The 18,273-nt window shown below is 32.6% G+C and overlaps 1 protein-coding gene across 1 annotated transcript in view; it reads right to left on the reverse strand.

Moving 5' to 3' along the window:
• The window catches only part of LOC114329229 (uncharacterized), a 1,335,969-nt gene that overhangs the window by 1,165,374 nt on the left and 152,322 nt on the right, over positions 1 to 18,273 (reverse strand). The window contains exon 2 of the mRNA XM_050641873.1: positions 8,051 to 8,092. The gene's annotated coding sequence lies outside the window, so the exon portion shown is untranslated. The remainder of the gene's footprint in view (positions 1 to 8,050; positions 8,093 to 18,273) is intronic.

An 18,273-nucleotide genomic window follows, 5' to 3' on the forward strand; every position in this document is an offset into this window, starting at 1 on the left:
CAGTATGTAAAAATAAGTTACTTTTAATCGAGACATTTTTCGAATTATGGATAGATGGCGCTATAATCGAAAAAACAATTTTTGGAAATGGAAAAATGGAAAATCCCCACTAAAATGTAAAACTTAACTTTTTTTGGTTTCAGGACCTAATCTTCACAATCCAATAGGTCCCCACGACGCTTTAGTAACTACAAATTTAGCATCCAAGCCTCCCTTACTCTTAATAGAGTATGCAACTTAGGGGTATTAGAGGTATGTATTAGGATGCTTGATCTCCATTATTGTGATAATCTGTTTTGTTCTATTATTTTGACTCATATGTAAATCTATTATTTCTTACATCTTGGTTTACGTTTTTAGTTGATTTTTCAACTTGCTTTAAAATATAGTGTTTTTTTGGTAAAATTTTATACCAATTAAGCATTTCTTTTTTAAAAATGTTTATATGTATCTATTAATGCCATCTCTAATTAAGGTGTACCACCGGTAGTCTTTCTAAATTATCTACATTAAATTTTAAACAAAAAAGGTCCTATGCATAATCCTTCTAAAACAAAGGATTCCAATGTTACGGAGGTATATAAAGTTCATACCAAACCCTTCTTTCAGTACACCATAGTTTGTCGAATTCTCTCTATTGTGATTATTATACACAGAACTCAGAAAATTATGTATTCCTTGACGGATAGTTGCATAATATCTTCACAATGTCAAGGGGTAAAATTACAATTGTCATTCTAGGTTAGTATATTTCGACATTTTATCGTTGATGCACTGAAAGAAGGGTTTGGTATGACCTTTAGTATAATTGGTCCACAAAAAGGCCTAACTCCGCCATCCCAAATTAAAGTTTTCCTCCAACATCAAATTGTTTTATTGTCCACATATTGTTCAGTAAAAAGTTACACCATTTTGAGCGTCGGGTTTGGGGGGAAGGGGGAGGGGAGAATTCGGTAAATTAGTAGTTTCTTAACATTTTCGTCAATGTTTCTAAACCTAAGCGGTTTAGAGAACAATGTTCTATACAAAAATGTTCTAGATTAAATTCGAAACGAAAAAGGTACTATGCATAATTGTTCTCAAATTAACGGTTCCGGAGTTACAGAGGGTGCAAAGTGGAGGTTTTCCATATATTTTATATTTTTTGGTCAAATTATAACAATATTGCTGAGGAAACTAGTTTTTTAACAGGATTGTGTTTTCTAAATATAATTTGCTATTTTAATGGCCGCTGGTATATTACTGATAAGCCGTTGAATGAACGTCAACCTACAAGAGGATTCTATAGGCCTGTTCCATATAAATCTCTGGTACGAAGAAACCCACTCTGAACTTTCTATCGACAATGTCGCAGGAATATCTTTCCAACAGTAAAATTTTCGTTTCAAATTTAATGTAAAACATTTTTGTATAGAATATTACTCACGCTAAATCGCTTAGGTTTAGAAATATTGACGAAAAACGTAAAAAAACTACTAATTTACCGCCTTTTCTCCTCCCCCTCCACCAAACCCGACGCTCAAAATGGTGAAACTTTTTACTGAACAATATGTGGACTTGGACTATATAGAACAATTTGGTGTTGGAGGAAAACTGTTATTTTGGATTATAGGGTTAGTCCTTTTTTGGACCAATTATACTATACTACATCCATAACTTTGGAACCGTCCGTTTTAGAAGGATTATGCATATGACCTTTTTTTGTTTCAAATTCAATTTAGAACATTTTTGTATAGGACATTGTTCACGCTAAACCGCATATTTTTAGAAATATTCACGAAAAACGTAAAAAAAACCACTAATTTACAGATTTCTCCCCCACCTCCCGCCCAATCCTGTCGCTCAAAATGGTGTAACTTTTTATTGAACAATATGTGGACCATATAGAGTAATTTAGTGTTGAAGGAAACTTTCACTTTGGATGTCTGGGTTTGGGTCTAGTTATACCATACTAATAACAATTATAGAAAAAAAGCAAATTTGTGTTTATCAAATATCTGATAAATAAGGTTTGTATAGTGTTTTAACTTACATGAAAAATTATTATTACAATAAAGGTACGTCTTCGAGAAGTATCGGTAGAACATGTTGCAAAAATTTAAGTACATTTAATACATTGAACCTTCTGATGATTACCAATAATCCCAGCTGATAAATTTATACCAAATTTTATTTTTTTTTTTTGAAAATTTGTCCTACTTATGGCACACGGGTTTTCGTTATTCCATTTGTGGCAATTGTGAAAATTAAACAAACCATTTCTTGTAAATCAAGCTTCATTTGCACACAACAATTTGCACATAAATTCGGGTTCTCTGAAGATTTGGTTTTGAAACTATCAATAAAACCTTAATCTTCGAGGTACATCGCCTTGATGTAAATCTTATACTCCTTGTACATCGTACGTTATTAACATATCGTGATACTCGCGAATCGAAAACATGACAATACGATGTATTCTCGGGTTACATATAATTATAGTCCAGGGTACCTACTAAGGATTTTTCCATGACACTTGAACAGCCAGGGTACTGAAGCTTTTTTCGACAGGTAATACCTATAAGAGCAAATTGTAACTATTTCCTGTGTAGGATCTGGCGGCCATTTTTATTTATAAACAATTAAGTGTCAAAAAATGGCATTTTTCACTTTTTTTTTCAAAATCAATGGAAAACAGGGAAACTTATGGTTTTTTAGTACAAATATCTTTGAGATTATGAAAAAAGCTTTAAAATGACGTATTACAAAGTTTGATATACTCATTTATTGTTAATATAATTGCCAAAAAGGTCGGAATTGCAAAAAAAATTATTTTTGCAAGAACTGTTGTAAAAATTAGTGTACAGCTTTGAAATTTTTGTCAAATAAGGGTTCTTTGGTGCTTAATATGTGATAAAAATTTCAAAGCGATTCATTCAATTGTTTAAATTTTTGTTCAAATTGTTTATCCCACAGAGCATTTTTTTTTTGAAATAACATAAGTCAGGAGAAAATGACGTTAGAACCATTCCACAGATGTCAAATGAAAGATCATGAGCTATATTTTCAACTTGGTTTAAAAAAAGTGAATAAAAATGAATTTATTAGAAATAAATAAGTATGCAAAAGTATCGTAAATCTTTCCTTATAAACTTTTTATTTTGTTATATAAGAAATTATACATATTTATTACAATTTTTTACCAATTATGATATAGATAACATTATTTGGTAGTTGTGCACTTAAAACAGGGTAAAAAAGTTAATTTTTTTGGAAAAAGTTATTCAAAAAGTTTATAAAGAAAAATTGACGATACTTTTGCATAATTATTTATTACTAATAAATGCATTTTTTATTCACTTTTTTAAACCATGTTGAAAATGTAGCTCATGCTTTTCATTTGACACCTATGGATTGGTTCTAAGGTAATTTTTTTCTGACATGTTATTGCAAAAAAATGCTCTCTGAGATAAACAATTTGAATAAAATTTAAACAATTGAATGAATCGCTTTGAAATTTTTATCACATACTAAGCACCAAAGAACCCTCATTTGATAAAAATTTCAAAGCTGTACACTAATTTTTACAACGGTTATTAAGAAAATATTTTTTTGCAATTCTGACCATTTTTCGCAATTATATTAACAATAAATGACTATATCAAACCTTGTATTACGTCATTTTAAAGCTTTTTCCATAATCTCGAAGATATTTGTACTAAAAAATCTTAAGTTTCACTGTTTTCCTTTGATTAAAAAAAAAGGGGGAAATGCCATTTTTTGACAGTTAATTGTTTATAAATAAAAATGGCTGCCAGATCCTACGCAGGAAATAGTTATTATTTGTTCCTATAGGTATTACCTGTCGAAAAAACGCTTCAGTACCCTGGCTGCTGAAGTGTCACGAACAGGGTATATTTTTGTCTTATTACCCTGGCCTATTACGATTGTTTGTGTTTACAATTGTATCTTCTCTGTGTCAAAATAAATAAAACTGCGGGGTGGCTAAATGTAAGTTATATTAAAAGACATTATTTTTATTTTTTGAGGCTACAGATGATTTAAAAAAATTATAAAAAAGTTTTCCTTTAAATTGTGCATTCTACCAATACCTTTAAGGAACGCACCATTTTCCTGCACCATGTACAGGACACCCTGTACATTTGGTATTCCATGATATAAATAGACGAAGAGTCAATAGGATTATTATGATTATAATAAAACATCCATTTGCGATTTGCAAAGTTCTCCCCTGGAATCTTGAGTTGTTTTTGCGTTTCGAAAAATCGATTTCTAAACTAATTCTAATACAGGAGAATAAACTCATAAAATGTAAATAGGTCAGTTATGAGTGACGGACAGTTATTATCGCCATAATAATAGTAAAGTGCAAATGCAATTTTGCATTTGCACAAATAACACGAATATGCTGTAACGTCGTGCTGGTATAGGCGGCGGAAATCCTCGTATACACAGGCGGACTGCTGATGAGAGCGCGGGGCCATCGTCACATCTTATGACCCGCAGACGCCAGTAGCGGGTGGACCAACCCTCGATGACTCATACTTCTTCAGTTGAAGGAGCGACCACTAAGAAGACGACGGCCAGGCTATGAGTGGAGGTGTCTCTTTCGACCATTTTTTGTTTTTCACATATTTGTGAAGATTGAGATCTTTAATTAGATTTTTTTAAGGCCTATACAAGAACGGAATGGACATATTGATCTATTATTTACGCAAAGCCATTTGACGTTCAGTGAAGTGAAAGAAAATATAGAGATTGGTGCACTATTAAATATTACAATTCCTTGAAGAAGTAGATACACTAACATTGTACAAAAGATACATTTTTATCAGTGACGTTGTTTAAAATACAGTCTGGTTTAATCGTTTGAAGATGTTTAAGATATTTTAAGATGAATATCTACCATTAATAGCAAATTATTTTCTGTCCTACAAAAACCAAACGAAGTCACACATCAGAATGGTCTATAGGGGACAAGAAATGAAAGTATTTTTATAATAATTGTTAAATTACTCAAAAAATAAGTCATATTGTGGTGGTGATGTGGGCCACCCAGGGGATGATTGGAGCTACATTTCGCGTGGTTGAAATTTTTACACTTAAAATAATTACGGAAATTAATAGAGAATAACATTTTAAACAAAAAATGTCATACAATTTTCAAACTTTTTCCGTTAATTTTTTACGAATAACTCAATAACAACTCTTTTTATTAAAAAATTTATAATGAATATCTTAAAAAAAAACAAAGATATTGGTTTTTATTGAGTTTTCTATGTACAATAGTTTTCTATGTACGATTTATAATTGTTTGAAGCCTAATTTTTATTTTTGGGGTATTATATTCGATGTAATTAGCATCAAATATCGGAAAATGAAAATATTTTTCGATAAAAAGTCATAGAATACTTTTTTTTGAAATTTTGGAAAAATCTTTAAATGTTAAAAGTCATTTCCATTAAAACAAATCAAAATACGATTAAAAGAAATTGGATTACTCTTACGTTTGGAAAAAACGAGCAGTGTAAGTAGCGCCATTTTTATCAGAGTTCAAATTAAACGTGTATCTTCTACAATTCATTTTATTTTAGTCTTAATTATACGCTCCAAAAGTTTAGCTGGTTTAGCATGCGTATTTTTTGAAAAAAAAGATCATGTAAATTAAATGTTTTTAATTATCTAATAATTTGTATTTTTTTATAATAAATCTAAAACGAAAAGATACGTGAAAAATGGTTATATAGTTAATAGTTATTTTCCTAACAAGTGCAGAAAGTCATTCTTTTCCGCACGCGACTGCAGTTTGCCGAACGACGCGAAGCGGGAGTTCGGCAAGCAGTCGAGTGCGGAAAAGAGACTTTCTGCAAGAGTTAGGAACAATATTTTTTCTAAGAGTCTTTAAAAAATTACCAAATCTTAATCAATTAATTTAATTAATATGAAAATACATACACAAATTAATTCTTTGACAAGGTTGTCAAAACCAAACTTTCAATATAATTAGTCAGCATGACGACGATCTTGGTTTCCATGACGATGATTTAAAACGACTGTTATTGTCTACCGATTTGACTTTCGAATATTATGTCAAAATAATTTTATTTCATCGAATTGTCGCGTTAATTTCATTAAAACAGGAACACAATAGGATATATTTGAAATAAATTAGTAAATAATATCTAACTATAAGTTTACTGCATGTATTATAATTACTTTAAGGCCATATTAACATATCTAAATTAACACGCGTGCGGAAAAGTAAAAACCGCGTGCGGAAAAGTGACACGCGTGCGGAAAAGTAACACGCGTGTGGAAAAGTGAAACTTTCTAAACTAAAATGCGTGCGCGAAAGTAGACATTTTTGCACGCTCGTAGAAAAAAGTATTTAACCTGCTGGTGCTACTCTACGGTAGTGAAACTTAGAGATAGAGCGTGAACGACAAAATTCGAAGTAAAATTACGTGAAATATAAGTAACGAAAAATACGTGAAAGGTGCTGTATCGGAATGACCTTAGTTAGAAAGACTTGAAATGAAACAGTGATCGTGGTTTAAGACTTAATCTCCCCATATGGCGAGAATGAGTGAATGTAGAATGTACAGACATTATGGAAAGCTGCATCAGATGAAAACGACGGAGAGGCAGAAGCAGCAGACAATTGCGCCCATTTTAACTGAGGTACAAGCTGATGGGACGATTGCGCCGAACTAACTCAGAGGGTCCCTAATCCCAGGATTGGATATGATTACGAAGCCTCCCATAGTGTTGTAATATTGAATGGTATAGATGCAAAATTCGCATTCTCCACGTTTCTCAACTTTCGGAAAAATGAGAAAAACTGTTTAATATTCAAGGCCATGGTATAATTCTTCAATTTTTTTTGTGTAACAACTTTGCTGTAATAGAAACTGTTTGCCTAAACTTTATGGGTATATTTAATGAAGATTATTTTGTAAATTTAATTTAAAATTCAGACAATGTGAGTTTTGTACCAAAATGTGGTATACTGTGAGTTTTGCACCAAAATCTCATGGATAAGTTAGTTATGATGCAAAATATTTGAACTTTGCTTTAGACTGCAGACTACTAAAACTAATCTTGCTAATTCAGATTTGTTTCTTTTCCACTTCTCGGGACTTATTTTCTTTTTCCTTGTTTGACCAGTCGAGGGCTTTAGTAGTTCATCCATTATGCACCAATAATTTAGTTTATTAACTAGTAATAAAAGTAGTATTATTTAAATTACAATCATAAACGCGTTAATCAACCTTAACAAGCACATTATGTAAATGCAACAAGTGAGGTGAGGTTCAAAAAACCGTTGACCAAATATCACCAGAGTGACGGCAATCACGTGATGCGCCCTATGTACTCTGATTGGTCGAATTGGAGAATGTTAATCTTGCTGCAAATTATGTGTTGGATAATGTGAGTTATGTTTCAGAACTTCATTTTCAGTATGGTTTTTCGATATTAAAATGTGAGTTTTGGTTCAAAATATTATCACGGTTCGATTCGCCTTGAAAAGACGAATCCATTGATATACATAACTTGTACAAATATATACCAAATATATACCAAATACAAGTCAATCGTCAATCCATGATTATTAAGTCGCAAATGGATTGACTTGTATTTGAGACAATGTGTTCAATCTTCGCGACAAAACAATCGCGCGACTACAAATCGCAAGTAAAGTCCGGCGTTAAAGGACTAATAGACGACATTGATTAGGTATTATAATTAAAAATTGAACGAACAACTAATTTATTTCAAGAATACCTATACACTTACACTTAAGCCGGCCACTCACGATACTGCGGTGTCGTTCGATAACATCGTCGATGATATCAATTCTGCAGTACTGCAGCATAGAAACCAGTTTCTCTGTGGTAAAATTGTAACAATTTTGTTGGAGTACTCACGAGTACTCACAACACTGTCGACATATGCCGCTAAGAAATAACCATAGTTACAGCTACAAATTTTATGAATAACGAAATAATACAATAGCTTTAGTAATTTTGGTAAAATAAATTGGACTCACCTGAATGTAGCTAATAGAATTATGAGCCATAATGTCAATTCTCTGAAACAAAAATGGTAATTAAGCGACGTAACACATTACAGTGGAATATTCTAACTCTCTCAAGTCTATAAAAAGTATATACAGTGTGAAAGGCAGTTATGGAATAAAGTTATTTCTATCCTTGTTTTAAAAAATTATAAAAAACGCTGACACCCGTCGATATTTATACAGTGCGCTAGAATAAGTGTTGCTCCCCTTATTAACTTATTTATTTTTTTGGTACATAAGCAAAACGCTCGGACAGGTCGATTTTTAAAATAATCATAGTATCTATATTATAGCATCAATGTTTCGAACTTTACGCGATATCTCTTCAGGTGACTGGCACAACTTTGATTTTTTTAAATGGGAAAGTACATCATGTGACACCTCATTTAAAAGATTTTTAAATACTGATTACAAAAACATATAACACTTTAATCCTCTTTAAGAGCGTAGGCGCAAAATTTCGTTCGAATTATTTTTAAACGCATTTATTTTTTTCGAATCCTGAGAAAACTAATAAGTATTTTTGAAAAGTTTAAACGCAGAATGAAAGATTACATTACTACCGAGGGATGAAAGTCCTTGATAATGAACAAAAAGTTTCTTTTGAATGGTTTATTTGAAATTAAAAATCAGACTAAATTTTCTCTTTTTTTCACCCCTGTGTCTTATTAAAATAATCATTATACATAGTAGTTTTCAGGGACTTTCGACCCTTTGATGATACTGTAATATTTCATTCTGCGTTAAAATTGTTCAAAAATACGTATTAGTTTTCTCAGGATTCGAAAAAAATGCATACGTTGAAAAATAATTCGACCAAAATTTCCCGCCTACGCTTTCGAAAAGGGTTAAAGTATTATACATGTTTGTAATCAGTATTTCAAAAGCTTTTAAGTGAGGTGTCACATGATGTACTTTCCCATTTAAAAAAATAAAAGTTGTGCCTGTCACCTGAAGAGGGATCGCGTAAAGTTCAAAACATTGATGCTATAATATATTGATTATTTTAAACATCGACCTGTCCGAGCGTTTTGCTTATGTGCTAAAAATAAATAAGTTAATAAGGGGGAGTAACACTTATTCCAGCGCAGTGTATATAAATGAACGTTTTTAAACATTAAGATATATGTACAGGTTGATTCAAGCAAGTCTAGCATAGTCCATAGACTTTATTTTCAATGGGACACCCTGTATATTTTCACGTTATTAAAAGCTGCTTAACCAACCTGATTTCAACGAACTGTATTATATAGGGTGTATTGTGAATAATACATGTTGAAATTTTGAAATTATAAAGTATGAGTATGGAATCCACTTAAGGGATAAAGTTGGTTGTGTCTTTACATACAAGGTGAAATTTTGAAATTAATTATAAATGGACCACGCAACACTCCTTATGGAAAAGTGGTCCCGGTCAAATTTGACGATAGTTTGGTCAATGATACTTCTTGATTTGTAGATTAAAAAAGTCCATGGCACCTGGGTCTGAATAACTACTATTCTCGAGTTACAGCCTTCTGAAGTTATTGGATTCGAGTGCACGGTTTACGTTAAGTGCACTAATTTACGGTCAAGTGAACGAAAATATTTATTATTAGAAGAAGAGAAAGTCATGTTCTTCATACATACTTGCGTGTTGTATATGAATCCGTGGTCAAAAATAGTTGGATCGTATTTTAGTCTTCAGAAAACCTCCGAAAAGTCTTCAGAAAACTAAAGAAGTGCGGTATAAAATGTGCTGCTAGATCGATATAAGCATTATCATGTTTTCATGAATGCTTCTCAGTTATGCAATACCAGCAAAACTGCAGTTCGGCTTTATCTTTAAGAAATCACTAAACAGTGGTGGATCTAGGGGGGAAAGGGGTAATTCCACCGGCAACATGTTCCAGAATTAATGAAATAACCTTATTTAACGAAAATGAACGAGATGGAGCCATCAAAACACATTTATAACCAAAGAGCGGATAGCCCATATAAAAAATCTTAAGGGGGGGGGGCAAACGTGAAGATGTTGCACATTATATTTTGTATACTTTGAATAACCATATATAATTCAAAGCACCCGAAAAGCCAGGGGGGCCACGGCCTCCCTGCCCATGAGTATGGGTGCCCAAGGCCCAGAGTACGATTTAAGAACCAGAGAAGATGAGTTACGGGTGTTAAGAGTACGAAATTGGAAAACCAAGGCGGAGGATAAAAAGGAATGGAAGCTGATTCTCGAGCAGGCCGAGGTCTACCAGGGGTTCTACAGTCAATGATGATGAGTTTTTTAATACAAAATATTATGGAAAATATTGTTGTAGGGTTACTTTTATAACAACTATAATATTCATACTTAGGTATAATCATAATAAACTTTTCTCTCTGTATTTTTTTAAGCAAACAAAAATGAAATATGATTTGTCATTTCGTATCTTTACTTAAATGGTTAGATATAATCCTGATACTTATATTATACGCATTTGCAATAGGTAAAGACTAAGCGAACGGCTCCATGGGCGAGAAATTGACGCTAGCAGTAGCCGTAAAACGAACTTAAGGTTCCACGGAACGGAATAGGAATAGCCGAACTGAACCGACTACGCACAAGTCCTATAGTTGGTACAGTTCGGCTATTCCTATTCCGTTCCGCGGAACCTTAAGTTCGTTTTACGGCTACTGCTAGCGTCAATTTCTCGCCCGTGGAGCCGTAGGCTAAGTTACATCTTCAAAAGCTACTAGTGTACGCAGATTTGTCACTAGATGGCACATAACTTTCAGTACTTGAGTTGTCTCAATGACAGTTTAAAGGTTTGTTGATACTATGAGTTGTCAAGTATCAAACACATTTACACAAGTTTAATTCAAAATATTTCTAAACTATACCATTTGTTAGCTATTTTTTCAGTTATTAGTATTTATTAGTGTCTGTATAAAGTTCATAGTGTTAGTTTAGTTCCGTTCAGTTAGTTCAGTAGTGTTAGTATATATTCGTTAGTTGTTAGTATAAACTTTAATAAATATTTATAGATCATATTTGACTGAAAACAATACTATGGCTCACAGACATCCTAGGTTGCGATGTTTTGCATGCGATAGACAATTTAATCCCCGACAATTAGCTCACATAAACGAAGACGAAAATAATATTAAACGTGAAATAGCTGTCGCAAGACGTGAACCACTGAATCTTCCATACTTGGGATTGAATGAAGCTTCAAAACTGTGCATTAACTGTAATAATTCCATTAGAAATGAAATATCGTTACTGCAAGAGGATCCAACTTGCCTTAAACTTAATGTGTTAACACAAACAGCTAATGCTATATGTTTATTTTGTAATGCTACTAATGATATTCAGCGAATGTCAATGTCTTGTAGGGTGAACATTTTTATGAAAAGAAATATTTTCGTACCTTATGACGTCAGAGTCTGTGTAGGACATTTAAATAAAAAGGGCCTAGTTCCTGATATTTTGTTACCTGGTCTAGGTTTCACTAAACGACCATATAAAATCAAAAGTCCAGAATTAGCATTGTTCTTAGGCGAACTTAGAATCTGCGCTGCTAAAGAAATAAAAGGTCTAAATATTGATAATTTAGATAATGAAGATTTTCAATGTTTGGCTCCAGTAACTAAAGAACAATTCGAGGAACTATTTACTTATTGTGATCCTGTTTTTGAAAACGGTAAAGACAGATATATTAATAAAAGAGATTTACTGATGTTTCTATATAAGTTGAGACAAGGTTTGAGTGACAGTTTTCTCAGGGTTTTGTTTGGTTATAATACTAGACAATATGTTAGTATAACAGTAGAACGTGTTAGACTATCACTAATTCAAAGGTTTGTTGTGCAAAATATTGGGCCCCAATCAATACCAAGAAATCAATTCATTTAGCAACATGTAACGGCTTACTCTAATATTTTGTACAATCCGAATCCGAATGAACCAAAGGTGATTGCATTAGTAGCTACAACATATGCCTACTTACATAAAAGCAACTGTTTTCAAGTACTTCGACAATCTTATTCAATGCACAAAAGTAGACATGTTTTAAAACCAACATTAGTTGTAGCACCTGATGGCTATATTTTATCGATTTTTGGACCATACTTTTCTGATTCGTACAATAATGATGCCAACATTCTTCAACATGAATTTAACAGAGATGGAAATTATTTAAGGGATTGGTTCCAAAATGGAGACATACTCCTGGTAGACAGAGGATATCGAGATTGTATACCATTTTTACAATTACTAGGTGTCGAACATAAGATGCCAGCCCTTTTGTCACGTGGACAAAAGCAACTTTCAACTGAAGATGCTAATAACTCACGCATTATTACGAAAAATCGATGGATTGTAGAAGGAAGAAATGGTCATTTACGCTCTGTCTTTAAATTCTTTGCCAATCCTATAAACATGCACCATGCAAAAAAACTAAATGATTTTTACCGTATTACTGGTGCACTATTAAATAAGTATCACCCACCGATCCACATGCAAGGTGCTACATCTGAAGCAGCTGAACAGTTATTACAGAGGTTACTAATTCCCAATGTTGTACAAGCTAGAGTTGAGACTGATAATCTGATTAGAAGAAATGGTCAATGGAGAAGGCTTCATAATCATGATTTTGCTAACTTTCCTGTTTTCGACTTAGACTACCTAAAAGACCTTATGATTGGGATATATCAAATTAAACTGGCACCATCTTACATACAAGATAAAATAATAAGAGAAAATGACGAAGAGTTTCAAATTGATGAGAATATGGATGAACCGGGATTCATAAGAGTTCGAATATTTTCTAGGTTTCGGCTAGCTACAAAACACCAAGTATTCATTTCCTATGCGGTTAATGAAGATAATGATGAAGATGAGCCTGTAGAAGAACAGATTAACGGGTACTACTGTATCTGTCAATCTGGTGCGAGAACTGTAGGTACTTGTGCTCATATCACCAGTGTGTTATGGTTTTTAGGCTTTCTACCGAAAGGCATCTAACCAAAATCAGCAAAATGTTAAAGTACGAATAGTCGAAGATGATTTAAACCCGATTTTTCCATAGATAATTGTAATTAATATTTAGCATTTACAAACTACCAGGTACTTTGTTTTTTTTGTATTGAAATCAAGTCCATGTTCTCTACCTGTCTTATATCTGATATGCGGGACAAGTTTCATGTCAACTAATGTATTTTTTATGTTTCAACATAAAACCATGTTTTTATGTTTTTTTTTTAATTTTTCTGGAACATGTTAGTGGAATTAACCCCACACCCCTAGATCCGCCACTGTTCAGTAGTTTTCTAAAGATAAGGCGGAAGTGCAGTTTTGCTGGTATTCCATAACTGAGAAGCATTCATGAAAACATGATAATGCTTATATCGATCTAGCAGCACATTTTATACCGCACTTCTTTAGTTTTTTGAAGACTTTTCGGAGGTTTTCTGAAGACTAAAATACGATCCAACTCTTTTTGACCACGAATTCATATACAACACGCAAGTATGTATGAAGAACATGAGATTCTCTTCTTCTAATAATAAATACTTTAGTTCACTTGACCGTAAAGTAGTGCACTTAACGTATACCGAGCACTCGAATCCAATAACTTCAGAAGGCTGTAACTCGAGAATAGTAGTTATTCAGACCCAGGTGTCATGGACTTTTTTAATCTACACATCAAGAAGTATCATTGACCAAACTTTTATCAAATTTGACCGGGAACACTTTTCCATAAGGAGTGTTGCGTGGTCCAAAGGACCACGCCAATATATTAACACATGCGCGGACATGACTTGATATGCATACAGTAATTTCACAAACCCCAATATGTTGATACTTAGTTTAGTAAATGGATCTCTTTCTTTAGCTATTTTAGTGTCATAAATTATCAAGTTAAAAATTTTATCTGTACGAAAATTATACATAAATTCAAAATTTTACCTTATACATTATACATCCTGCATTACATACTCTTTTAAAAGTGAGGTTGTTAAGTGGCTTCTAAAAATATAAAAATATACAGGGTGTTTCATTAAAACTAGAGATCATGGAGTATGCTAGACTTGCGTGAATCAACCTGTATATTTAAATTTATGTTTATAGAGCGCCTATTTGAATTTAAAAGTTGACATTCTTTATAATTTTCTAAAATAAGGACACAAACAATTTTATTTCATAAGTGGTTTCCATACTTTATAATTTTAAAATTTCACCCTGTATTATTCATGATACACCCTACATCAGTGTTTTTCAATCTGTGGGTCGCGACCCCCCGGGGGGTCTTTCTCGGGGGGTAGCCGACTGAAAAAAAAAGTTAAGGTTCTTAAAACACAATTTTAGTCGGAAGGATGTGCGTGTTTGTTTTTCAAAAGTTTATCGAATTGTGGTGCTATTTTTGAAAGGTTAATAATCAAGTAATTTTCTAATTGCCGTCTATTTATCTCTTTAGTTTTAATGTCTACCATTGAAGAAAATGTCAGTTCACACAAGTGTGAAGTGGCGAATTGCACTAATAATTTAATAGCTTCCCTTACCAGCTCTGGATATTGGTGTTTTCTTTTCATCCAAAATACATCGTCACTTTGCGAATAAAATTCAATTTTAAGCATACCATCAGCAGCTAAATCTAGAAGACATTCTTTCATTTTTTTGGTGACGTCAGCCAGATCTATTTATTTGTCCAAAAATAGGGTTTACAATCCATCTACGCCGATCTGTGTGTTAAAGGTGATTTTAATGAAGCCCATATACGATCATGAATAGCCGGGTTTGCAAAGCTGTACCTTTGATAGAATTTACAATTTTTATTACCTTCTTGAGCACGTCATTACCTTAGCAGCTAGAGCCTGTCGATGAAGGAAACAGTGTGTCCAGGATATGTTTGGCATTGTCGTTTTTATTTTTTAATGAGTCCGCTATTTTTGCCCGTCATAGCTTTAGCGCCATCGCTACAAATAGCGATATATTTTTTTCCAATCGACATTGTAGTCGCAAGTGCTTTCTAAAAACATATCGTACAAATACTGGCCAGTAATGTTTGCAGAAAGTACTTTGCAAAATAAGATTTCTTCCATGATACTGTCATCTGCTTCAAAGCGCACATATACTACAAACTGTGCACAGTCGGAAACATCTGTAGATTCGTCAAACTGCAAAGCAAAATGTTGGCTGTTCTTTAATTATTGTTGGCCACGTGAATAAAAGATAAAAATGTACCAAAATAGGAAATAGTTATTTTCCTAACTAGTGTGGAAAGTTATACTTTTCCGCACGCGATTGCAGTTTGCCGAACGACGCGAAGCGGAGCTTGGCAAGCAGTCGAGTACGGAAAAGAGACTTTCCGCAAGAGTTAGGAACAATATTTTTTCTACGAGCGTTTAAAAAATGACCAAATCTTAATCAATTAATTGAATTAAAAAAAAAACGCTAATAAGTTATAATAATCCCGAATTAAAGTCAATGCGGTGCCTAAATACCTGTTATGTAGTAATGAATGGGTTATATCAATACATATTTTAATATTTTAAAGTCATAGCAACGATGTCAAACAAAGCAATTATTGTCAAAAAGCACGTCACACACTTTAAAAGGGTACCCCCGTTAAGATAGGCAAAATGCCCTCACTCCCAGAATTCAATTTTATTAATTTTTTTACATTCTATGCAACTAAAAAATGAGATAACGCGGATTTTTAGCTCGACATCCCCCTTACCCCTCCCCCCACAGCTAAAAACGTAGATTTTTAGATTTAATTTTTTTTAGTTGGGTTTCAATTGATCTAAAAATTTCAAAAAATTCACAAATGTATCTGAGGCTTTTACAAAACATGTCCATTTTTTATGGACCCATAGGTCGAGTGTAAATAACCTCAAATTTTTTTTTAACTTTTTTAAAACCTATAACTTTTTTTTGGAGGGGGCTGCAGGTCCAATTTTTTTTGCATTTTGTGTATTTTATCAAAAGCTATCTCTCTGATTTTTTTCAGATTTTTTCGTCAGGTACGCCATCTTGAACAATCAAGAAAACTGTTTTTTTAGGGGGTTTTTGAGGATTTTCTCCATTTTATAGACTGCAACATAGATCAATTCAAGGTTTTGTTAATAGATTATGTATAATTTAAAATAACTAAGTATATTAGGATATTCAAAAATTGGGCGAAACACTTTTAAACCCCCCAAAAACCATGCTTTTTTAAAGTTTTGTAAGGACTTTTGCGGTCCTAATTATATTTTTTTAGATCGATAGAGCCTGAATATTTTTTTTTTCATTTTTTTTACGTTATATGTAATATAATAAGACTATAATGTAATGTAATAAGACTAATCACATTTTTAGCCCACCACCCCTCCCCCTGCCCCGCAAAAACGTCAATTTTTCTATTTTTTTTTTGTTTAGTTAAGTTGCAATTAATTTAAAAATTTTATAAGGCTTTTACAAAACATATCTATTTTTTATAGACCCGTAGGTCGAGTGTACAATACATATAACCTCAAAATTCCTTTTTTGTTTTTTTAAAACGCATTTTTGATTTTCAATCGATATTTTTTTAATACGTCTAATGAATTTACATCTCTCTCGCGGACGGCCGGTTCAATACGTGCTAGCGCTCATTTTTAATTGTTAAAAATAGTAGTAATAAAATAATGACAAAAATTTCTTCAGGCTCCTGCAGGGGGGGGGGGACTTTAAAAGTTTGAGTTGGTCACTTTATCACGTTTTTCAAATTTTAAATTGCATGTAAGTCGACAACAGTCAATTTTATAGAAAAATCACAAGAGACCTTTTTTGCTCAGGTTGATCCAGAGAATCTCAAACAAATGTGTTCTAAGTGAAAAAATTGATTTTTTGAATTCGTTTAAAAAATTGTTTAACAATTTTCCGACCGCGGTACTGCCTGGCACCATGTGGATTTGTTATAAGGACCTGTTTTTGAATAAGTTTGTGCAAAAAAATGAATCGAAATAATTTACCTAATGGGGACAAGCATACAGCATGGACTATTTGCATTATGAGCCAAACGAAGATGGTTCTGAAAACATTAAACGATAGATACTGTTGTAGATGTGAGTTGCGCAAACGGCAACATAACCATAGGCTGTTGTTCGCATGTAGCTGCCATAATATAATATTGATCGCATGGAAGATATTTTACAAAAATCATCAAGCCAGCAGAATATCTTACAAAACTCTTACACTACACAGACAATACAGATGTTATACCTATAATAGACGAAGACAGCGATGAAGACTTTAGAACTGAAGTGTAATACCAACGAATATACTCTCCGAATACTCTACGAGTATATACGTAGCTATATATTCTTTGGTAATACTTTCCTTATTCTTTTATGGTGTTTTACGTGGCAGTAAACGTGAATCAAAATGACATTATAATAGGCAGAGCACAGATATAGGTTATGTAGATGGTACAAGCACATGTTTGATATATAATTAGAATATGTATAATGGAAGGGAATATTAGGGTCCCTACTAAATACAAACTAACAAAGAACAAAATGTTTTGATTCACAAAACGACAAGAAGTAGGATATATTAAAATAATGTATTTTTCTTAAATTGATTATTCTGTTTTATTTTTGTTTTTTGTATCCTACCCAAAAGATATCACAATGACATCTTTACTTTATATAAAAATCTTTACTTTATACAAAAATCTTTACTTTATATTGCAAAAAAATATTGCAAAAATTTTAAATTATTTTGTTAAATGTAGTTTACTTGAGGACAAACTGAGCAACAGATATACTGAGAAAAAAAATTAAAACGAAAAAACGATTATTTATTGGGCAGGTTGAGAGGGCTAAAATTGGGCTAAGGCTTATTTTTTAAACACATCAAACGTAAAAAAATGAAAAAATATTCAGGCTGTATTGATCTCAAAAAATATTAGGCCTGGATCCCGCGTATCAAAAAAAGTTGATTTATAGCAAGCCGAAAATATCTGAATAGTTTAACGGTGTCTAGTCGGACAAACTTTGATGCAGGTATGGAAACAGGGGAAGTTTTAATTGTGAAACGTAATTTTAATTGTGGAACGTGCCATCCTGACAAGTTTATGATTGTGAAAACAGGTTATTTTTAAGTTTATTCAATAGCAAATTATATAAAATATCCCTAAAAACTCAGTTATTTCAAATTATACCTACATTACCTATAAAAAACCTTGAATTAATCT

Source organism: Diabrotica virgifera, chromosome 1, assembly GCF_917563875.1.
Source record: "Diabrotica virgifera virgifera chromosome 1, PGI_DIABVI_V3a".
Taxonomy (NCBI): domain Eukaryota; kingdom Metazoa; phylum Arthropoda; class Insecta; order Coleoptera; family Chrysomelidae; genus Diabrotica; species Diabrotica virgifera.